The sequence below is a fragment of the Pan paniscus genome, chromosome 3 (assembly GCF_029289425.2).
Source record: "Pan paniscus chromosome 3, NHGRI_mPanPan1-v2.0_pri, whole genome shotgun sequence".
Taxonomy (NCBI): domain Eukaryota; kingdom Metazoa; phylum Chordata; class Mammalia; order Primates; family Hominidae; genus Pan; species Pan paniscus.
The window spans coordinates 104,533,275-104,559,174 of record NC_073252.2 but is presented as its reverse complement, the minus strand read 5'-3'; the positions used below and the strand labels follow the sequence as shown (position 1 = coordinate 104,559,174).

The 25,900-nt window shown below is 35.3% G+C and overlaps 1 long non-coding RNA gene across 1 annotated transcript; it reads right to left on the bottom strand.

Annotated features, from left to right (window-relative positions):
• Window positions 1-5,614: 5,614 nt before the first annotated feature.
• LOC134730206 (uncharacterized) lies at window positions 5,615-25,474 on the bottom strand. The gene is made up of 4 exons (XR_010111871.1): window positions 25,344-25,474; window positions 24,396-24,485; window positions 9,980-10,056; window positions 5,615-5,837 (listed from the first exon to the last, which is right to left on the bottom strand). It is a non-coding gene; the product is annotated as an uncharacterized LOC134730206 (long non-coding RNA).
• Between the last annotated feature and the right edge of the window lie 426 nt (window positions 25,475-25,900).

Genomic DNA, 25,900 nt, shown 5'->3' with positions numbered 1-25,900 from the left:
TCTTTTGTTGTATATATAAGTATTACTTACAGCTGTGTATCAATTTACTTTATGTTATATTCTGTTTTTATGTTACTTGTGTAAGATATCATCTCTACTCCAATGTAATGAGAATATTCTTCATATTCTTCAAAAAGTCATAAGGTCTTTAATCAAATAGAACTAGATGCGTGTATCTATTATTTTCACATTTGGATCTGCAGTTATTTCAACACCATTTATTATTCTTCAGCATGTTGTAATGACACTTCTCTCATAAATTGAAATCCCATATAAAGTCTCTGTGTTTTCTAGTTTTTGGCTTTGAGGTTTTGCCTGTTTGTTAGTTTTTGCTTTCTCATTCATCCTTCTCATGTACTTGCCCTTTCCTGAGCTAATACCATAGTAGTTTACATTGTATAAGTATATTAATAAGACTTAGTAACTGGTATGGCAAGTGTGCCTTCTTCCTCCTTCTTCTTCCTCTTCAAAATTAACCCAGATCTTTTTGGACTTAATTTCAGCGAATTTCTAAGTCATTTTCTCAAATTCCATGAAAAACATGACATTTTTATTGGAATCACATTAAATTTATAGAAACATTTGGGTGAGTTGAAATCCTCATGATGTTGAATCTTCCCACATCTGACCTAGCGCACATCTCCATTTAATCAAGTCTCCTTTCATATGCTTCAAAACTATCTTATACATTTAACCATGTAGAACTTGAATACCTGTTTTCAATTTATTTCTAGGTGTCTTATATGTTTTGTTATATTGCAAATGCTTTTTTCAAAATTTCTATAACATTTTTCAAGTATTTATTACTTTCACGTAGAAATATTATGGAGTTTATATATAAATTGTATCTTGACTGAACCACTAGACTTTCTTATTATTTTGAATAATTTGTCTGGAGATTCTTTTGTACATTTTTCATGGAAAATCATATCATGTGAAAATTACAATTTTGTCTTTTTCTGTTTAATCTATACATTTCTTATGTCCTTTCCTTCTCTTATTATAATTATTAAAACCACCAACACAACATGAATAGTATCAGTGACGACACTGATTTTGAGGAAGACAGATCATATTTCTTTTCATTTCTAGTTCACTAATAGTTTGTTAATCGTTTTTATCATAAAAGGACAGTGAATATCATTGCATTAATCAAGATGACTTTTTCTTGCAATAATAGAGACGATTATTTTTATCATCATTTGTCTATTAATGTGATTAATATTTAAATATATTTTCGATTGTGGAACAATTGATCTATACAAAAATAAACACCATTTGGTAACGTTGCTGGTGAATTCAATTTGCCTAAAATTCTCTGGCAAGACTGACCCAGAGAAAGAGATTGAGTATTTTAATTTTGCACCTACATTTATAAATGAAATTAGCCTTCGTTTTCTTACTATGCTTTCCTTATAAGTTTGGATATCAAGGTTATAAAGTTACACTACCTTCAAAAAAAATGGATTAAGTAGCTTTACTTCTTTTATCATCTGGGAACATAGCATAAAGTCAGAATTATCTGTAAGTTAAAGGGGCTTGCAAAACTTCCCGGTAGAACTCTTTGGGATTGGAGTATTTGTAGAGAGAAGGTAAGTGGGTGAGAATTGTAATTACCAATTAAATGTTTTAATAGTTATTGATCTATTCAGATTCACTATTTTTTTCTTACATCGATTTTGGTAAATTTTATTTTAAATAATCCAATATGTCTAAACACAGTCATAAAATTGATCATCATGTTCTCTTTGGACTTGTAGGGTAAAAGAGATGATATCTATTATTTGACCCTATGTTCCTCATAATATTTTCTTTTACATTCTTTGTCTTTCACTTGACCAGTTTTCCAGATGTTTGTCTAATTTATTAGTGCTTTCTTTTCTTTGAACTAGTTGTTAGTCTTGTTAATCATCATAACTGCTTCCTATTTCTTTAATTTCTTCTCTTATCTTTTATTCTTTCATCCTGCTTTTGTCAGATTCACTGTTTTTTTCTTTGTTTGGTTCTGTAGAAAAAAATTTGGCTTATTACTTTCAAGCTTCTAATTTTATTTTATTTTATATACATAAATTCACTTGAGCACTGCTAAACTATACTGCTTTATGAACTTCCCTAAGAAATGCTTCAAGTACTTTATAAATTTCAATTTGTCATACTTTTTTTGTGATCTCTTGAGTTCTTCTGTAACCAATTATTTAGAAGTTTCTTTTTACTTTCTAAACATATTGGAATTTTAACTATTGTTTTCTTGTTAGTTTCAATTTTATTACATTATGCTAAGCAATTGAGAATTTTATTTTATTAATTATTTGGGATTCATCTAGAATTTATTTTAGTCTACTACAAGACTATTTGTTGTTGTGTTGTTTTTTGTTTTTTGTTTTTTTTTGTTTGGTTGCTTGGTTTTATTTTTAGATGATCCCGCTTTGTTGCCCAGGCTGTAGTGCAGTGGCACGATCTAGGCTCACTGCAGACTCAATCTCCCAGGCTCAAGTGATCCTCTCACCTCAGCCTTCCAGGTAGCTGAGACTACAAATGCAAGCCACCACATCTGGCTAATTGTGTGTTTTTTGTAAAGAGAAGGTCTCACTAGGTTGACCAGGCTGGTCTTGAATCCTGGACTCAAATATTCTTCCCACTTCAGACTCCCAAAATGCTGGGACCACAAGGTGAGCCACTGCATCCGGCCAACATTAACTTTTGTAGATGTGACATGTGTGCTTGAAGAGCGTGAATTTACTATTTGTTATCTGATTATGTGTGCATATAGTCCGTGTGTGTGTATGTGTGTGTTTGTGTGTATGTATGTATAAGTATATACATATATGTATATATATCTTGAGTATATATAAATATATACATATGTCATGTGTATGTATCATCAACCTTGTTAATTGGGCTGTTACATAATATTTAAAACTATTCCGTTTTATGATACATTATTTTAAAAATGAATTGTTATAACTTAAAACTCATTAAATACCAAAATTGTTTATTTGCAAGAAAAATATATTAAACCAACACTTTATAAAAGCATGTCATTAAGTATTTGGGGTAACACAGGAAATATCACACAAGTCCCTGCCATCATCAAGCTTATAATATAGTTGTCTCCTCAGTTAGAAGTCCATAATAATCTCAAGAAAACTAATGTTAACAACAATAATCATAATTAAATTTCATTGAGCTATTTTATGCCAAATTTTTTTCTTAGCACTTTACTATTTTAATTCATTTTACCCTCATAATAAACTCATGAGGTAAATACTATTTTATAGGGGAGAAAACTGAGCTGAAGAAGTTGGTTGCTCAAGCACCCTGCTGAAAAGTGGCAGCTCTCTAAACTCAAAATGTGGAATATTAGTCTTTTGATCTCAACTACAGAATCTTAACCAAAATTATGAGACAATGGGACATCTCACTGTCCCATAACACCACCCTAGTACAGAATTTTAATTTATAATAATCTATCATACGGTGGTCCTCCCTGTAAGTCATTACAACCAAAGAAAGACTTCCCTTTTCCCTAAATTTGCACCATCTCCATATACTTTTCATATAAATTAAAAACAGTCACAATTTGATTAACTTTTGAGACTTTAAAAAGTTTGATACACTAGTTGATTTAAATTCATTTTAAATAATCTCTTTATTTAAAAAATCACAAGAAGTCACACCTTTAAGTAAAGAGTATGTATGATCTTCTATGATTATATTTAGGAAGCCCACGTCCTAGGAGGCTGTAAAATTCTCACAGTTCAAAGTCATATGGAAAATCAGAGGTGGAGTTTCCAGTTAATCTCTTTGTTCCAGTTAATCTCTTAATCTCCACAGGTTTTCCAGTTAATCTCTTTGTTTAATCTTCCATAAAATGCAGATGGAGATCTGACACCTCAGCAATATTGAAGATTAGCTTAAATAATGTTTATTAAGTAATATAGGAGTATTATTTCTTCAAAAAAAGATTAATATAACAAGGTTTTTTTTCATGGACATTATTTGATTCCATCTTTAGGAACACAGAGCTTCCATCTGGGAATATGTACAAATCCAGCAAAATAGAGTCCTAAATAAAGTCATTTAAAATTTGATCTCCTTAAATGTTATAATCTTCGTAATTTAAATTTGGTTTCTGTTTTCACACATTTTCTTGGGTTTGGCTTTTAGAACAGTGGCTTTCAGAGTGTGGTATGGGGAGCCCTAGACATGTAATGCTGGTACCCTTGGGGCTACCTAAGTACACAGGTCAATAGACAACCCAGCTGCTGCAATCCCGGGCCTCCACCTCTTTCTCTCTTCATCCAGAGCAGCTCTGCTTTCATCTGTGAGAGACACTGGGCTAAGGAGTAATTGCATGGTAGAAATGGTTCTAAATCCACTGTTTTAGATCATCTAATCAGCTTAAATGTCTGCTTATCTAAGTGTACACCTTTTATCATAAGCCTAAATTGAACAGCTCAGTTTTAAAGCAATAAACTACAGTCTAGTGTCAAATGTAAAAGGCTTGCTTCTCTGAAAGAAAACCATTTCTTAGACAATACAGAATAAAGGTTATACAGTGCTACATTTATTTATTTATTTGATGACTTACATAGAGTTTATTGCTTTGAGAGATGGATTGGAAACATCCTTGATAAATACCCAAGAGTGCCCTAAACAAATGGTGTAATTCATTCTGAGCTTTTGGTTATTTCTGACATCTTCAATTGACTTGGCTTTGGTCCTGATACTTAATACTTCATTCCATTTTTTTTGGCTGACACAAATAATATATAAATACTCATAAACACACGCAAGTTATTTTAAATCCACGTTAGACCTGTGAATTGATTCAACAAAAGCAGGATTTTGTGGCATCTTGCCTTTAAATGCTTTTGTTGTGCCGTGTATTAAATCACTAAGCATTTAACATTCCTCTAAGATACATGTCCAGAATCAAATCTCTTTCTGGTAATTGGTGCCAAGGTCAGTATTGAACAAGAGTTATGGACATGAGCACTGGGATTGAACTTTGGTTCCTTCACTTACTAGCTGTTAAGACTCAGGCAAATTCACTTCCATGTACCTCAGAGTCAGTGTCACCTACTTCATAGGGCTGTTGTGAGAATCAAAAACAAAGATACCTATAACACATGTGAAAAATTATATGCCATATCCTCTGTTACTAAAAACATCAAGTTGTGGTACATGATTAGTGTTGTGAACTGTGTTATATAAGACTACTAATTTCTGTAGTTTTTGTTTGCTAAGAATGGGGCATGATTTGACCTGGAGTAGAACTGAATCTGTGCTACGACAAATTGTGGTTTATAGATACAAATGCATTTGATTATCCAATAACATCAAAATTTTTAACTTATGAAATGTTAATAAGTGAGCATCAACATTTTGAGTTTTTCAATTAATTTTTTTTAATATTTGGTTTTTGAAATCTCAAAAAGCTATTTTTTCTCTACTGTTTTCTGAGACTCAAACTCCCCATTTGGCAATTACTCATCTTCAAACATTAGCAAAACTCAAACTGCTAGTTTGTCATCAGTTTTGTTTTGTTTCCTTCTGTATATCATCTCATATTCAAAACAAAAAATATTAACAATAAGAAAACATAGAAGATTTCGTTAGTTCTGCTCAACCAGAATTTATTTAGCAGAATGTGGACACATTTTGATTAGGCATCTTTGATACATTTGTCAACTCTTCCTTCAGTTCTGGGACTGTTGATCCCTGCCTGTGTATTACCATCCATCACCCCTGTTCTTCAAAATGAACACATTTTGAAGAATTATGCCACCTAAGAAAAGTTACTCTGCTTCTTCTGTCAAGGGCCAAGAAAAGATCTGTAAGCCAGAAAAGAGGATTAGAGAGAAAGAAGAGAAAAATATTTGCTGTCACTGTTGAATGATAATCAGAACAAAGTACATATAAATGACATCTGAGGCTGAACTACTCTGGAAGGAAACGATATTGACCAAGTGACAAGTGAGATCACTTAGTTGTCATATACATCTCGATAGTTTTAAAATCATTTTAGAGAAACCGTTACCGAAAGGCAGCAAGGCAAGAATGCTTGGCAAATTGTTGGAGGTGCTTTATGCTTGCTTTGCTGTCATTAGTGCTTTTAATAACTGACTGGCCCGTAATGAATTTAACTTAACTTCACCTTCAAATAAGGTTTTCTGCCCCCACCACCTCTGCACTTTGAACGAATGTAAAAAGATACTCTTGTCCTCAATAAGTATTCCCTCCCCAATCTCAAAGATGACAGCTCACTGTGCATGTGCTCCTGTGACCCAACTGAATTCATTTTTCCCAAGTCCTATAACACAGGGGTACATTCATTTTTTTTCTCCTATATTCTGTGCCTTTATTAGCAGGAAAGTTTATATTAAAGAGTTTTCCATTTGAAGAGAATTTTGCTACTTAAAAATAAGTTTTCTTTCAAGTAAAATTTAAAAATAATAATGCTGAGCACTTACCATTATACTTGTTCTGGTATAATTATTAATAATGCCCCTTTTTATCTTCAAATGCATCCCAGGTTGGGTGATCAATTAAGTGGTCACCATATTTATATAGCACCTACTAAGTGTTCTATGTAATTTACATAAGTTAACTGATTTAATCTTCACAATATCTCAATAAGATAGGTGATGGGCAGGCTTGGTGGACCATGGTTGTAATCCCATTATTTTGGGAGGCCAAGATGGGAGGATCACTTTAGGCCAAGAGTCTAGACCAGCCTTGGCAACATAGTGAGACCCCATCTATAAAAAAATTTTTTAAAAATAGCCAGGCATGGTGGCAAATGCCTGTAGTTCTAGCTACTTGGAAGGCTGAGGTGGGAGGATTACTTGAACCCAGGCAATCAAGGCTGCAGTGAACTATGATTATGCCATTGACTCCCTCCAGCGTGAGTGACAGAGTGAGACACTGTCTTTATTAAAAAAAGGGGGGCATGGTATTAATAGATACTGTTGCTATTGCATTTAATAGGTGAGTAAATCAAGGCACAGGGTGGTTAAGTAAATTGCCTAAGACGAAACAGAAATAAGCAGAGAAGATAGAATTCAAACTCAAGCAATCTGGTTCCATATATCTGCAGTCTTATTCCTCGTGCTATTTTGTACTGCATGAAGTCTGATACTTGTTCTGTTTTTCTCTTCGATATATTTTTTAAAGTCACTGTGGTCATAAAGACAACCTTTGGGTATCCCCTAGAAACAATTTGTACTTAAACTTAGGCCCCCAAAAGCTCTGACGCCTGGGGAGGTTTTGGTCCAAACCTTTGAAATTGGTCATCTGAATAAGGACCTTAGGAAATGGAAAAAGAAAGGTATGAAAGAAAGAATGGGGTGGGAGAGGGAAGAAAAAAGGCACGAGTACTTTCATCAGACATCATTGCAGGAAACCAAGGATATATCCTCCCTGGAGCCATGTTGTAAAAAATGGGTGGTGGAAATCAGAGAAGAGGGTGAGTTGACATTTGGAATTTGGATATGACTGAATTGCACAGCAAAGAGAAAAATTCTCATGTTTAGGTAAAGATTATGATGTTTGAGCCAGGAAAGCATTCACTACAACAAGATACTTTATAAATTTGACTTTTAAAATAAAAGGAGAGAGAGCTCTGCTTTCACTCCCACCACAGGAAGCCAAGGCCATATTTCTCAGTCTCTGTCAAGAAACACCCAGATATGTCAGCTCTGAGGTCTTGAGTCTCTTAAACCTGTTGCAGAAAGACAGATTCATATCCAGAGACTTGTGTGAGGAGGACTTTGCAGCTTCTTTAAACTTGATCCAAGGAAGGATGAGTGCTATTCTGTTTCACTGAAATTCTTATCTTAGCCTCTTGAGCTCCCATTTCCAGACTGCTTTGGAAGGGTTTCTGTAGATACTTAAAAGTCCAAGAAGGGCATGATGTCCTCTGTTTTTCTCTAAGTCATATCTTCCCAAATCCTAATATAGTGTTACGGTTCAGTGTCCCCAGTTAATGTAAATAAAATAACACCACAATTATGTCTTAAAATGTTAGATATAATTTATTCAGGAGTATATAGATTTTCAGTTTTATTTTAAACAACCTTATTTTGTGTATTTTTGAATAAATATTTTGTCTGATTTTTCTTCCTTGCCAGATTCAGTACAATTATTAATAATAACTGACAAGTGTATGGCACTGTGTTTGGAATTCAAACTTATTCTTAAACTTTAGATTTCATATTACCCTTTCAACATAATTATGAGGTGTGTTGAGGGTCAAGACCACCCCTGGGATTGGTGATTTGCTAGAAAGACTCATGGACTTTGGTATATAGTCATATTCATGGCTACGATTTATTACAACAAAAAGATACACTGAAAAATCAGCAAAGAGAAAAGTCACGTGGGGTGAAGTCTGGGGGAAACCACCAGGAGTGAGATTCTAGAATCGTCTCCCACTGGAACCACACAGGACATGCTTAAGTCCCCCATAATAAGTTGTGACAAGTGTGAAATATCTACCAGGGAAGCTTGTTAGAGACTCAGCACCAAGGTTTTTGTTTGGGGCTAGTCATGTAAGCACCCTCTGCCTGGCACATACACACATTCCAGACTCCCAGTAGGGAAGGAGGAGTTCAGCACAAACCATATTGTTCGTACAAGCATTTTTGGCACAGTGAGACACTCTCATGAGGAAATGGTGGGAATTCTTTCGAAATCCAAGTTTTCAGATACCAGGCAAGGGCCAATTTTGTAAGTACCCTTTCTAAGGATAGTAGTCAGGCTTGCTATGTTAACTCTTTTCTGCACATGTCTCATAGTTTGGTTTTCCACAGGTAAAAGTAACTTAAATAAGTCAAATTATTTTCTCATCAACATGAGTTTATGGTTGGAACAAACTTCACTTATCCTATCTTCCAATCCAATATTTTTTCCAGTAGGTTATACAACTGTTCAGGAAAGTATCTCATATCTGAGTAATTAAGACTGTTCCAAATAAATTGAAGTGACTGATAATCAAGGGTGCAATTCTAGCTTTTTGTCCTTTATATATGAACTGGAAATAATAATGCCCTCTGAATTAGCCCTTTTCATTATAACTTGCAACAATGATGGAAATATCCGACAATCTATACTGTTCAGCACAGTAGCCACTAGTAATATGTGACTATTGAGCACTTGAAATGTGGCTAGTGTGAATGAGAAACTACTTAATTTTGTTTATTTTTAATTAATTTTAATTTCAATAGCCACCTGTGGCTAGTAGCTACCTAATGAAAGCACAGCCTCAGATAACTTAACTTACTTCATTAAAGCTAAGTACACTAAGATTCTTAGGTTGAATAGTTCCTGGAACACCAGAGTTACCTTCTGATTTCTTGAGGGCCAAACCAATAGCACAATATGGTCCCACAAATGTTTTGATATCTTGTGGTCTTAATCCAAACTTACAAAGTTTACCCAGAATAAAGATTATTCCATCACCATCAACTAGATTTTTTTTATTAAGCATTATTTTTAAAATAACCTAGTGTATGGAGGTTGGCAATGGTTCATCTGCACAAATGGTACTGATTGATAATCCTCAGGAAAAGGTGCCTGCCATTTTGTAAATATCAGTTCACATATCTTTACAGTTACTGGTAGTTATGCCAGAAAAGAGAGAAGGGAGAAAAGGCAAGAGCAGTAAAAGTATTTAATGAAACAGATAATAAATTTTAACTAACTCCAAATATTGTGTTTGGCAAATATACTTTTACAATATTATATTGCAAAACTACAGTAGAAAATAATTTTGCTTATATGCAAAGCATAATAAAAGATGATAGCATATCAAGTAAGCAGGATCATTTTTTAAATATTAGTCAATGCTCTATTTTTATTTTCTATGCCAATGTAAAAAATCATAAATTTTTCTTCAAGTTAGAAAACAAAAACAAAGGAATGACATCATGTGGCATATCCACTACTCCTGCATGGTATTATAAATCACACTCACCTTCCAAAAATATACTTCCTTAGCCCTGTTGGAAATGCTTCTGACATCAACCTCAAATTCTTTCTTATATTTTATCTCTGGTTCAGGTTCAAAATGCAGAAGAGAAAAATAAAAACAAAATGGAGAAACTGAAGGTAAAAGAAAGGGCCTAAGATTGTTCTTCTGAGATTATTCTTCCTCACCAGAGTGAGGAAATGTTTCTATGAAAAAATATAGAAATATTGGTAGTGGAAAAAAGGACTTCCAAAACTTATGAAGTGAATTTGGTAGCCTAAGGAGAAAATAAACTGAAGTTTACATAATGCAATATATTTTTAAGGGAGAGGAAGGAAAAACTATACAAATTAATGTTCACCCTGTTGGTGCTAAGTTTGCTAATAACTGCAGTAGGGAATAAGAATAAAAAGGGAAAACATGACTAAATGTATTTTATTCTATGTATTCTTAAAGCCCTACGAAACAATATTACTCATATGAAAAATACTTTCTTACTAATTTTTCAGTATAGAAAGTGGCATTCAAAACTAGGAAGTTCAATTGTAATGACAGTCAAGTGGAATTTCATTTCTCACAGATGTAACACAATAGCATGTGGTATTAAAACCCAGAAATCTATGACAAGTATTAGAAAAGCTGAGGTTAAAACCAAAATTCTTTATGGCAGAATTATTTAGAATATTTAATATGTTCTCATGTATTGTAAATACTCAAGAGAGATATTTGAGTATCATTCCTTGGTAAACTTTTATGGGTAAATAACTATATTTTTTCCTTTGGAGTATATTCAAGGACTAGTGTTCTACAAGAAACATTTTGGAAAAAATTGCTCTTATTTAATAGTTCCAAATCATTTTCATTGAAAAAGACTTTCAGCATCCTTTCTCACTTGCTGTATCTGGATATATTATCACAGAAGAAAAGTAAACATACAGCTAAGAAAGCTGTTGCCTGTGTCCCTGAATGAAAATTTGCCCTATTAATTATGAGTTGGAAATCACTTAATGTTTTCAGCATGGCCAATGACTGAAAAAAAAAAACCTTTTATTTGTAACAGTAGATAGTCTGATCCATAGCCATTAGGAGTGCGATATGGTTTGGCTCTGTGTCTCCACACAAATCTCACCTTGAATTATAATCCCCATAATCTCAATAATCCCTGTGTGTCAAGGGAGAGACCAGGTGGCAGTAACTGAATCATGGGGCAGTTTCCCCCATGCTGTTTTCATGATAGTGAGTGAGTTCTCACAAGATCTGATGGTTTTGTAAGTGTCTAGCATTTCCCCTGCTTGTACTCTCTCTCTCCTGCCTCCCTGTGAAGAGGTGCCTTCCACTATAATTTTCAGTTCCCTGAGGCTTCCCCACCCATGTCGAACTGTGAGTCAATTAAACCTCTTTTCTTTATAAATCACTCAGTCTCAGGTATTTCTTTGTAGCAGCATGAGAATGAACTAATACAGTAAATTGATACCACAGAGAGTGGGGTGCTGCTATAAAGGTACCGAAAAATGTGGAAGTGACCTTGGTACTGGGCGGCAGGCAGAGGTTGGAACAGTTTGGAGGGCTCAGAAGAAGACAGGAAGTTGTGGGAAAGTTTGGAACTTCCTAGAGACTTGCTGAATGCCCATGAACAAAATGCTGATAGTAATATGGACAATAAAGTTCAGGCTTAGGTGGTCTCAGATGGAGATGAGGAACTTTCTGGGAACTGGAGTAAAGGTGACTCTTGCTATGCTTTAACAAAGAGACTGGCAGCATTGTGCCCCTGCACTGGAGATTTGTGGAACATTGAACTTGAGAGAGATTATTTAAGGTATCTGGCGGAACAAATTTCTAAGCAGCAAAGTGTTCAAGATGAAGCAGAGCATAAAAGTTTGGAAAATTTGCAGGCTGACAATGATATAGAAAAGAAAACCCATTTTTTGGGGAGAAATTCAAGCCAGTTGCAGAACCTTGCATAAATAATAAGGAGTTGAATGTTAATCATCAAGACAGTGGGGAAAACATCTCCAAGGCATGTCAGAGACCTTCATGGCAGCCCCTCCCACCACAGGCCTGGAGGCCTATTAGGGAAAAATTGTTTCCTGGGGTGGGTCCACAGTCCCCCTGCTCTGTGCAGCCTTGGGACAAGCTGGGAGCTGATCTGCCTCCCAGCTGCTTCAGCTCCAGCCCTAGCTAAAAGGGGCTAAGGTACAGCTCAGGCCATTGTTTCAAAATGTGCAAGCCCCAAGCCTTGGCAGCTTCCATGTGGTGTTTGGCCTGCAGGTGTACAGAAGTAAAGAACTGAGGTTTGGGAACCTCCACCTAGATTTCAGAGGATGTATGGAAATGCCTGGAGGTCCAGGCAGAAGTTTGTTGCAGGGGTGGAGCCCTCATGGAGAACATCTGCTAGGACAGGGCAGAAGGGAAATGTGAGGTCAGATCCCCCACACAGAGTACCCACTGGTGCACTGCCTAGTGGAGTTGTGAGAAGAGGGCCACCATCCTCCAGACCCCAGAATGGCACATCCACTGACAGCTGGCATGGTGCACCTGGAAAAGCCACAGGCACTCATGCCAGCCTGTGAAAGCAACTGGGAGGGGGACTGTACCCTGCAAAGCAGAGCTGCCCAAGGCCATGGGAGCCCACCACTTTCATCAGGGTGATATGGATGTGAGATATGAAGTCAAAAGAGATCATTTTGGAACTTTAAGGCTTAATGACTGCCCTATTAGATCTCAGACTTGCATGGGGCCTGCAGCCCCTTTGTTTTGGCCAATTTCTCCCATTTTGAACAGGTGTATTTACCCAATGCATGTACCTCCATTGTATCTAGGAAGTAACTAACTTGCTTTCGATTTTACAGGCTCCTAAGTGAAAGGGACTTGCCTGCTTTCAGATGAGACTTTGAATTTGGACTGTTGCGTTAATACTGAAATGATTTAAGACTTTGGGGGACTGTTGAAAGGGCATGATTGTGTTTTGGAATGTGAAGACAGGAGGTTTGGGAGGGACCAGGGATGGAATGATATGGTTTGGCTCTGTGTCCCCACCCAAATCTCACCTTGAATTGTAATAATCCCCATGTATCAAGGGCAGGACCAGGTGGAGGTAATTGGATCATGGGGGCCATTTCCCCCATGCTGTTCTCATGATAGTGAATGAGTTCTCACAGATCTGATGGTTTTATAAGCATCTGGCATTTCCCCTGGTGTCACTCTCCTCTGAAGAGTTGCCTTCCAGCATGGTTTTCAGTTTTCTGAGGCCTCCCCAGCCATGTGGAACTGTGAGTCAATTAAACCTCTTTTCTATAAATTACCCAGTCTCAGGTATTTCTTCATAGCAGTAGGAGAATGAACTAATACAGAGTCTGACAACATTTTCTGCCCAATCTACAAAATCAAAAAATATGGCAACAATTGCTTAAAATGACTGTGACATATGTAAATTATGTAAAGAGGTCCTGATAGATACATCATGTGTGGCAGAAACTGAAAAACTGTTTACTAAATCATTTCCCCTTTTGCATATTTAGAAAACTAGGATACATTTTCCATTTTCCTTTGCATTTGTGTATCATCTGACTAATTTAGTTGGTCAGATGTGGATAAATGTGGATAAAATAAACTAAATGTGGATAAAATAATGTGTATAATTTGTAGGGTTGGCCAAATGATCACACACTCTCTTTTCCTTAATTTACCAATAGGAGATGACACCCAGAAAGGCCTTGGAAAACATGAGTTAAACAAGTCTCCCTCAACCTGGGTCCCTGAATATTTGCTCCCTCTAATTTTGTGTGGAGCAGAATCCACCCTCTATAACCACCATCTCTTATTGAACTTTATATGAAAAAGGGAGAAATAATTGTATTGAGTCACTGAGATCTCCGGGTTATTCTGTTATAGTATCTAGCACTACTTTAATGACCAAAGAAGGATATGGGGTTGTTTGGACAAAACAGTAGCCTTGCTAAATTTAATTTAATTTCTTTTAAATTTTACCACATATTTTAATTTTTTAATCATGCTTCATATCTCTGTTTACTTATTGTTCATATCTTTGGAGAGGCAATGAGAAAAAAGCAATGCATGTAGAGTGAGAAAGGCTGCCTTTTAATCTCAACTACTTACTAGCTGTGATTTTGAGTATGTGACTTTCACTTAACTGTCTGTCCCTGAATCATCTTTGACAGCTTTATTCCCTTTTCTAAAACACGCTAACCTCCCCACCTCCCACCACGTTCACACACACACCTCACCCACACACACATCCCTAATGCATCCATTATGCTCTTTTGGACCTTTGACTCAGACCACATCTCCTGGGCCATAAAACAAACCACAACAAATTCAAAAGAATTTAAGTAATATGGAATGTCACCTTTGACCATAATGGAATCACACAAAAGATGAAAAAATGAAGGTCAACAGGAAAATCTCCAAACATGCAGAAATTAAACAACATACCTCTAAATGATTCATCGGTCAAAGAGAAATTGTCAAAGGAAATTTTTTAATGCATAGCATTGAATAAAAATGAAAATACAACATATCAAAGTATGTGAGATGCAGCTAAGCCAGTACTGAGGGAGCTACTTATAGCACTAAATACGTACATTGAAAACAAACAAAGGTCACAATTTAATAATCTAAGTTTCACTTCAAAAAAACTAGAAAAGAAAGAGCAATGTAAAGCTGAAACAAACAGTGGAAAAGAAATTTTATAGATAAGAGCAGAAATAAATATAATTGAAAATAGGTAAAACTAGAGGTAATCAATAAAACTAAGAGCTGGTTCTTTAAAAAGGATCAAAAAATTGATAAACCTGTAGCAAGACTGACAAAATAAAAAAGATAAGATTCAAATTACCAATATTAAAAATGAAATGAGTGATGTTATTACAAATCTTGCAACTATTAAATGAATAATATGGGAATGCCAAGAATGACTTTATGCTCATACATTTGACTACTTAGAAGAAATGAACTAATTTATTGAAAACCACAAATTACTAAAACTCAACCAACATGAAATACATAATCTGACTAGTTTTATAAACATTAGATAATAAATTGAATTTGTAATTAAAAAGCTCCCAAGAAAGTAACTTTTATTCCAGATGGTTTCACTAGAGATTCTGTCAAACATTTAGAGAAAAATTAACACCAATTTTATACAATCTCTTCCTGAAGACAGAAGAGAGAACACTTCCCAACTCATTTTACAAGGATAGTGTTACTATGTACAAAAAGCAGACCAAAAAACATAAAAAAAAGTTATTGATCAATATCTCTTGTGAACTTACACATTAAAACAAATTATCAGCAAAGTAAATTTGAAAATCTATAGGAAGAATTAGGCTGGTTGCAATGGCTCACACCTATAATCCCAGTACTTTGGGAGGCTGGGGCAGGTGGATCGCTTGAGCCTAGTAGTTTGAGATCAGCCTGCACAATATGGTGAAACCCTGTCTCTACAAAAAAATAAAAATAAAAAATTAGCCGGGCATGGTGGGGCACGCCTGTGGTTCCAGCTATGCTGGAGGCTGAGGAGGGAGTATGGCTTGAGCCCAAGAGACAATGAGCCATGATCACACCACTGCACTCCAGTCTGGGTGACAGAGCTAGTCCCAAGAGAAAAAGAGAAAAAAAGAAAAAGAAAAGAAAAGAAAAAGAGAAAGAGAAAGAAAAGAAAAGAAAGGGAGGGAGAGAGGGAGGGAGGGAAGGAAGGAGGAAGGAAGGAAGGAAGGAAGGAAGGAAGGAAGGAAGGAAGGAAGGAAAGAAAGAAGGAAGGAAGGAAGGAAAGAAGGGAAGAAGGAAGGAAGGAAGAAAGAAGAAAGAAAGAAAGAGAAAGAGAGAAAGAGAAGAGAAGGAGGGAGGGAGGAGGGAGGGAGGAAGGAAGGAAGGAAGGAAGGAAAGAAGAAAGGAAGGAAGGAAGGGATTATACACTATCACCAAACGGGATCTATTCCAGGTATGCGAGGCTGGTTCAACATTCAAAAATTAATCACTGTAACCTGGTTACAACAAGGTAAGTTCAAAAGATCATATAATTATATAACATTATTATATGCAGAAAAGGCATTTGATAGAATCCAACACCCATTAATCATAAAAACTGCCAGCCAAGTCAAGAATAGAGGGATTTTCTCTCAACTTGATAAAGAGAATCTAAAAAATGCTAGGTCATACTTAATGGTGAAAGATTGAATGTTTTTTCCCTAAGGTCAGGTACAAAGGAAGGATCTCTGTTTCACCACTCTTATTCAACATAATACAGCAAATTCTAGCCACCACGGTAAGGCAAGATAATGAATAAAAGATGTGCATATTAAAACGAAAAAGATAAAACTGTTTCAATTTGCACATGACTTAACTGTTTACATAGAAAATCTCAAGAACTCTACTAAAAATGCTCATATAGACCTATGGCTATCATCTAAAACTATCTTCTAGATACAGAGATACTAGCAAATAGCCCTTCCCTTTACCCTTCCTGTTGTCCCTCTTCCACCATCCCAGTGACTAAGTATAGGACTATGCCTAGCTCCAAAAAGTGGATTAACAAAGGTCACTCCCAGAAGACAGTCCTCACTAAAAATTAACAAAAGGACATTCATAAAGGGATTGTTTTACTACTCTACTTTTAACATACTTTGAGCATTAGGACTTGTTTATCCTTTAATACCCAACAATATTAATAAAAATCCACATATAGAGCGATGATTAGACCAACTGAACTAGTGTAAATGACGGGCATAGAACCCTTCTCCCTGCATACTTCCTAGAAATACTAGATGTTTCAAATAGGACATAAGTTTTCCACTCTATACACAGTAGCATTGAATAAATGATGCATATATATAACACAGGTTATAATTTGAAAGTGTTTTCTAAAAATAAACATTATGGCCTAAAACCCTTCCCCTTTCTACTTTATCAACCCAGTGGACAGGTATAAGCATCTGTAGTACTTAGAGGGGATTTTAACAATTACACTTCTGTGTTTTTAATAACCATCTTCCCTGTGAATTTTAACACAAAGTGTACTCCCATGTATTACTTTACTGACTCTCCTTTTGTCACACACTGACAACATCTCTAACATCTAGAAAGACTAGATGTTATAAATTAGGACTTGTTTGTTTGCTTATATACGCTATATACACAGCACTGTAAAAGGAAATGCAGACATAAGGGCCAATGGTCACTTGTGCCTCGCCATAAACACACTGGTATAAAACTCTTTGCACTTTCTACTCCTCCTTCCTCCTTGAACCAGCATAAATATGTGTACTGATCAGAGAAGTGGTTTGATTAATTTTTAAAAGACAACATTTCATGTGAATCAAAAGGATATCTGCAAAGTGTGTTATTCACTACCTCTATTTTTAACAATTTTGTGCACTTCTAAACATCTGGAAAGACTAAATGTTTTAAATAAGGACTTCAGTTTGTCCACTGTATACAAAGTAGTGTTGAGTAAACCTGTGTTTATTGTGGACAAAGCTCATTATTTTGCAACATCTAAGCTTTATAAATGTCCTGAGGTGACAATGTAGGTTAAAAAGTAGAGCTAGTGAATTAGCAATTTATAAATATATTTTTGTTATAATTGATAGAAAAGATGCACCTTGGACATGAAATTGTTAAACCACCTCTGAGCAGTGTATATCAAGACTTGCTCACTAGGTTGGCAGCAGAAGGGCACAAGGACGTATAAAGGGAAAAATGTATACAGATGTATATATATTTACATTTTGACAATAGCCATTGATGTATGTGCAATTCTTTTGGCTGTGCTATGGGAATAGGTTAAGTAATTCAATGACAACACACCTTGCTAATATTTTAATGGTACAGATCTGCTAATGAATTCTCTTAGAAACATTATACTTAATGTATTCTGTTGCTGTATGTTTCATTATATATACACACACACACATATATATATATATATGTTTTTTTTTTTTTATTGAAACAGGGTTTCTCCATGTTGGCCAGGTTGGTCTCAAACTCCTGGCCTCAAGTTGAGCCACCTGCCTCAGCATCCCAAAGTTCTTGGATTACAGTTTATGTCTCATTTTAAATTGAGCATTAAGGGAATGCAGTATTTAAATCAGAACTCTGCCAATGCTTTTATCTAGAGGCATGTTGTCATTTTTATCATCTATGAAATTTTGGCCCAGGGAAGGCAGGATTACATTTTTTTCTAAAATAGGTGTAGTTGGTGAGTTGGTGTAGTGTATTTTTGGCTATCGAAATACTCATATAGCTTTGGGATTTCAAATTGGTAAATATTCATGATGTGTGAAAAAGCATGATACACACTGTATGATCTCAATCCCATAAAATAGGATATTTTGTCTACATACACACAGGATGTAGAAGGACATGTCAAACTGTAAACCACTTGTTATCATAGAGGACTTTGTTCTTTGCCTCTTGTGTTTTTCAGTTTCCTGAAATGCACATATTAACTTTTAAAAAATAAATTTTTTTTAAAAAAAAAGCAAACCCCAAAAGCTTTACAGAAAAAAAAAATTCATTTAGCAAGGTTGCTGAATACCAGATCAACACACACACACACAAAGTGTATATTTCTGTTAATGAATTAACATTGAAAAGAAGAAAATCAAAATTTAAAACAGAATACTATTTCCAACCATTCCAAAGAAATGAAATACTAAATGAAATACTAAAGTATACACTGAACAAACCTGTAAAAATTATATGCTGAAAATTACAAAACACTAATGTAAAAAATCAAAAAAGTACTAAATAAATGAAGAGATATACCATATTCATGGATTTGAAGGCTCACATAATAAAGATGTCAATTCTTCCCCAAATTGATCTATAGGCTTAATGTAATTCCTATCAAAGTCCCAGCAAGGTTTTGGCACACACAGCCAAGCTTGTTCTCAATCATGACAAGGAAAAAAGTGAGAGGGAACACTCTGACATTGAGGCTTTCCATATAGCTACAGTTAAGAATGACAGTGCAGTATTAACAGTTGGATAAACATGTAGATCAACAGAACAGAACAGAGAACCCAGATCCACGCAAATTTTTTTTTACAATGGTACAAAAATAATTCAAAGGTGAAAAAAGTCTTTTCAACAAATGGTGCTGGAGCAATTGATAGGCAGAAAAATGAACCTAACCTAAACCTCACACCTATAAAAAAATTAATTGAAAGTATATAATGCTCTTATATTTAAAAGTTAAACTATAAAACTTGTCAAAAAAAAGCATGAAAAAATCTTCAGCATCCAGGGTCAAGCAAGAAGTTTTTAGACTTTACACCAAAAGGACAATCCAAAAAGGAAAACTTGTTAATGAGGTCTCATCAAAATTAAAAACGTCAGTCTTGTAAAAGACCATAAAAATAAGATGAAAAGACAAGCTACAGACTGGGAGAAAATATTTGCAAACCACATGTCTGACAAAAGAATAGTATCCAGAATATACAAAGAATTCTGAACACTCAATTGTAAAAGAAAAAACATTGACAATCCAACTAGAAAATGGGCAAGAGATATAAACTGGCATTTCACCAAGGAGGATATATAGATGATAAATAAGTATATGAAAAAATGTTCAGCATGATTAGCCATTAGGAAAATCCAAATTAAAACTACAATGAAATACCACTACACACCTATGAGAATAGCTAAAATAAAAATTACTGACAAGACTAAACACTGGCAAGGATGCAGAGAAACTGGATCACTCACTCATACATTGTTCATATGTATGAATGGGAATGTAAAATGGTGCAGTCACTCTTAAAAGGTTAAGCAATTTCTTATGAAATAAAATGTGTACTTACTATATAAACCAGAAATTTCACTCTTGGGCATTTATTGCAGATAAATGAAAAGTTATATTCACACAGAAAATCTATACATGAATGTTCATTGCAGTTTTATTTTTAATAGCTAAAAAGTAGACGCTGGGTGCAGTGGCTCATGCCTGTAATCCCAGCACTTTGGGAGGCCAACACGGGCAGATCACAAGGTCAGGAGATTGAAACCATCCAGGTTAACATGGTGAAACCCCGTCTCTACTAAAAAAAAATAAAAAATTAGCCAGGCATGGTGGCATGCGCCTGTAGTCCTAGCTACTTGGTAGTCCCAGCTACTCGTGAGGCTGAGGCAGGAGAATCGGTTGAACCCAGGAGGTGGAGGTTGCAATGAGCCCAGATTGCGCCACTGCACTCCAGCCTGGGTGAAAGAGCGAGACTCCGTCTCAAGAAAAAAGGTAGAAAAAACTCTGATATTATTTTACAAGTGAATGGTCAACAAACTATGGTACATCGATACCATGTAATATTACTCAGTAATAGAAAAGAATGAACTAGCGATACTTGCAACAACTTAGATGAATCTTCAGAGTTTATGCTGAGCAATAAAAAATAAACACAAAAGATTATATACTGTATAATTTCAAATACACATACATGTATTTATGCATATACATTTATATATGCATATATATATTTTGAAATGATAAAATTTTAGAAAAGGAGAGTATATTAATGGTTGCTAGGGTTTACGGACAGAATTGGGTAGGGGTGAGAGAAGAAAGGGGTCAGGAAAGGATGAGAGCAAAGCAGGTAGAGTTATTAAACAACAGCCAACAGGAGGAATCCTAGTAATGGCGGAATGGTTCTGTATCTCGATAGTGGTGAGGGATACATGAACCTACACATGTGATAAAATTATATAAAATTAAATGCACACACACACACAAATGAATACAAGTAAAACTGGTCAAATTTAAATAAGATCAGTGGATTAGATCCATATCAACAATATACCAGTTGTGATATTGTGTCATAATTTTGCAAGATGTTACCACTGGGTAAAGGGTACATGAACTTGCTAAGTTTTATTTCTTACAATTGTATGTCAATCTACAAATTTCTTTTAGCTTTTTTTTTTTTTAATGGAGTTTCATTCTTGTTGCCTGGGCTGGAGTGCAATGGCGTGATCTCAGCTCACTGCAACCTCCGCCTCCCAGGTTCAAGCAATTCTCCTGCCTCAGCCTCCCAAGTAGCTGGGATTACAGTTATGCACCACTGTGCCTGGCTAATTTTTTTTCTTTTTTTGTATTTTTGGTAGAGACAGGGTTTCACCATGTTGGCCAGACTGGTCTTGAACTCCTGACTTCAGGTGATCCACCCACCTCGGCCTCCCCAAGTTCTGGGATTACAGGTGTGAGCAACTGTGCCCAGCCAATCTACAAATTTCTTAATCAAAATTTCAATTCATAAAAAGCACTATCTTGCTACTAATAGTCACTGTTTCTCTACCACCAAATCAGCAACACCTAGACTGACCAACCATCTCAGTTTGGCTAAGACTAAGGGATTTCCTGGGGTGCAGCACTTTCTGTTTTAAGATCGGGGTAATCCCTATGTAAAAAACCCTAAATATTCCATGCACAAAATACAAATAAATAACATTAGCGAATAATGATCAAATGCAGCAAAGCAGCAGGATACAAAATCAACATGAAAAAATCAATTGTGTGTCCATGCACTAGCAATGAACAATCTAAAAATGAAATTAAGAAAACAATTCCCTATATAATAGCATTAAAAAGATAAAATACTGGCCGGGCATGGTAGCTCACACCTGTAATCCCAGAACTTTGGGAGGCCGAGGCCGATCGATCACCTGAGGTCAAGAGTTTGAGACCAGCCTGGCCAACATGGTGAAATCCTGTCTGTACTAAAAATACAAAAAATTAGCTGGGCATGGTGGCACATGACTGTAATCCCAGCTACTCGGGAGGCTGAGGCAGGAGAATTGCTTGAACCTAGGAGGCTGAGGTTGCAGTGAGCTGAGATCATGCCACTGCACTCCAGCCTGGGTGACAGAGTGAGACCCTGTCTCAATAATAATAATAAAGTACTTAGGAATAAATGTAACCAAGAAGGTGAAAGGTATACACTGAAAACCAGAAAACCTTGCTTAAAGAAATTAAAGAAGACAAATAAATGGAATATATCTGATACCAATAGATTGAAAGAACTGATACTGTTAAAATGTTCTTACTACCCAAAGCAATCTACAGATTGAATGTAATTCTTATCAAATCCCAATGGCATTTTTTTGCAGAAATATAAAAAAAATCCATTCTAAAATTCACATAGAATCTTAAGGAATACCAAATAGCCAAGATAATTTTAGACAAGAAGAACAAAGTTGGACTACTCACACTTCTGATTTCAAAGCACATTACAAAGCTACAGTAATCAAAACAGCATAGTGTTTGCATAAGACAGATACACAAACCAATATAACAAAATAGACAGCCTAGAAATAAGTCTTTTATTGTGTATGGTCAAATGATTTTAAACAAGGATGCCAAGACTACTCAATTGGGAAAGGACAGTCTCTTTGACAAATGGTGTTGGGAACACTGGATATCCACACGCAAAAGAATGAGGTTGGACCCTTATCCAGCAGCATATACAAGAATTAACTATTTGCAACCTTCCCTTGCCTCCACCTTTCTCCAGAAAGAGCTAGGTAGACAATCCTTCTTCTTTACTCTCTGAACTTATGGAGATGATAAATTTGTTTTTCAATAAAAATACAGACAGACAGAGATAGATAGATAAACAGATAAATAAATAATCTCCTACTGGACTGTGAACTCTTACAGGAAGAAGAGTCTTTATTGCTCATGTTTGTATTACCAGTTCACAAAATGATTGTTTAATGAATAAGTATATGAATTGAGGAAAATTAGAACCAAAGTATCAAAAATAAGTAGAATTTCCTTCATAAAGGATTTTCCACATCTACCTCTAGATATAACAACTGCTCTTACATACTCTATCTTCTATGACAAGTAAGGTAAGTTTTAGAGGATCTCAAGGCTAATTTTCTGAGATGCATTTCATAGAGCAAATATATGGCTGGACACAGCTGGATGAACAAACTGGACTCTTCTCACCCTTCCCTGCCCCATCCTGTGACAAAAGTTGTAATGGTGTACCTTCTCCTTTGCCTACATTTTCCTTCCACATTCTGTAAAATGATTAGACCATATTATGAATTAATCACTTTCCAAATTTCCTGTTCTTAAAAAATTAAAAAGTGTGGTTTTAGTTAGAAAAAACAAGAGAAAAAATTGTCTCATTTTCTACAAAAGTTGTATATGAGTTTAAAATTTCTTATGATCAAATTCTATAAACAGAAAAGTTATTCCTTCAGGGCTCAGGGCTTACATTCTGCCTCTGAATCAGGTTAGAATTAATGGCTAGCATTTTTTCTTAACCCTATAGAATTATTTCTTTAAATGACATGCTATTAGACTCTTACCAGCCAGATCTTAGGTGAGGAATTTTTAAATTTCACAATCTGATAATAAAATGGAATTATAAAAAATATTCAATTTGGAGTTTTTATTTAACTCCCTATTAAAAATGTGTAAAAACACTTTTTTCCTGTGTTAAACTTTAGAAAAGGTACCAGAGTTTTTGCTTGATACATAACATAATGAATATATCAAGGCCAATGGTATCAGAGAAATATGATTATAAACCTAAAACCTACCCCAAATCTCAAATCTATAAATTGCAAATCTACCACTAATTAGCTGTTGACGCCAAGGAAATTTATTCACCTTATTTGGGCCTCTATTTCTTCATCAATAAAATATATTTGATAATATCAATAATATTATTATGAAAAGTGCTGTAGTACACATAAAGCATATAGCACAGTGCTTAGCACAATAGATGAATATTACATTTTATTAAATTTTACTAAAACTCATGTACCGGGAACTAAATTTCCTAATAAAAAAATAACTAACAGAAATAAACTGTCAACAGCTGAAACAGGGATGAATATATTATGTGCCATTTTTGTTTTATCTTGACATAAATTGGCTGAAATAGTGCCATATAGTCAACACTAATTTTTTTATTACCACTCTTTTAAAAATAACTGACAGAATATTTTAGTTTACATGTCAAGAGGAAAAACCAACTGGCTATTCAAAGTGACCGTCATGTTTCCAAACTGTATTTTAAAAGCCTATCCAATTTGAATTTGCATTTTATTCATTTTGTTTTAGAGCACAAAGTAAAAGCTTTAATATAATCAGTAACAACTCTCTTTTGAGCCCCAAATTACTGTCCTTTGCCTTCTTGTATTACAGCAAAAGTTTATTAACTTTTCAGGCCCTTGAGTGTACTGGATATATTGCCAATACTGGCCTCAAAAATAGCCTGCTTCAGTTTGTACCTTAATGTTAACACATGATAATGATAAACCTGGGGAGTAGGGGGATAGAGAGAGAGAAAGAGAAAGAAACAGCCCTAGAGAAATTTGGTGGATTTCTTGACCTTACTTTGGCAACTTGAAAAGAAAACTTTGGGGATTTGAAGTTTTGTTTCAGGGAACTTACGTGTGCTGAAGCTGATACTTGGGATTCTGAGCCATTCTCTCCAGCAGTTAAATATGTTTGAAGAATCGTGGCTCTCTCATGACACGACAGCTTTAAAAAATAAAGAGAAACAAGATTTTACCTAAATAAGAAAATATTTACTACTCATTTTAAAGAAAAGGAAGTGTTTTGAAATAATCTTGAAAAACAACTGTACATAAAATTATTTATTTTTTACAAAGAATTCTACTCTATCATTCTGTCAGAGAAGTGATAGTTCTCTTTAGGATAAGTGGAAGTGTAGCTACTTAGTGTCAAATATCTACAAATACACTATTAAAAATCAGACTGTCAGAGCTCATTAGTTAGGGTCCTACTTCTCTAACATGAAGTTCTATATTTGTTTTCTACCAGTAATACTTTCTCTTCTTCAATGCTTCTGTAGCTACAGAAAGAATAAAACATGTACAAGACCAGGACTCTGTCATTAACCTCTAATACATCCTAAAAACACATTATAAATATCTTTCTTTAATTTTGCATATGCATAGCAGATCTGAATCCCAAGAGAGTAGAAGGCACATAACAGGGAACACACATGCACAAATCCTCTAAAATATGCTTACAACCACACTATCATTCTACCATCCTTACTGCAACTCTTGTAACACCTTCAGTCCAAACTCTGGTGTAGTCATAGGCGTAATTCCATGTTAAACTTTGTTCCAAAACCAGATATGGCCATGTTGGCTCCTAACTAGTTGTTCTAGTTACATATATTCCCATGAAATGCTGGTATTCCACTTAGCTAAGTGGATCCAAATGCTTCAGAAAGTATTGAATTTTTTTCAGGTCACAGGAGTAGGGGGAGAACTGCTAACAAATAGAATTTTCTCTATGTTTCACATTCCTCAGCTGTTTTTTCATATACTTTTGGAATCTAATATTTACTTACTGTGATATTCTCACCATATTGATCCTTTTAGCAGTTTCTGGAATAAGCTACATTTTCTTTTATACTTCTTCATCTTTGCACACACTATTCCCTTTCCCTAAAGTGTTCTATTTTCCTTTCTTATTTTCCCACCCTCTCTTGTTCTAGCAAAATCCTTCCCATTCTTCAAATGACAGAATAGATGCTGTTTTACCCCAGCCTCCTTTTCTGACCAAACCTTTCATCACCACAAATGTGGTTCAGCTATCTGTCTCAGATGTTCATTGGACCAGATGTATCTGTGTACAGCAGCATGATTCTTCTGTGATGTCACTACCTGCTTATTACAGTTTTCAACAGATGGCAAGCTCCAAGATGATACTGAGGAGTGGTGTCCTCAAGAGCTATTTATATAATACAGTCACTCAGTTATGTGATACAGTGGTCTTTTAAGAGATGTTTGTTGGGCCAGGCACAGTGGCTCATGCCTGTAATCCCAGCACTTTGGGAGGCCGAGGCGGGCAGATCACAAGGTCAGGAGTTCAAGACCAACCTGAAGTACATGGTGAAACCCTGTCTCTACTAAAAATAC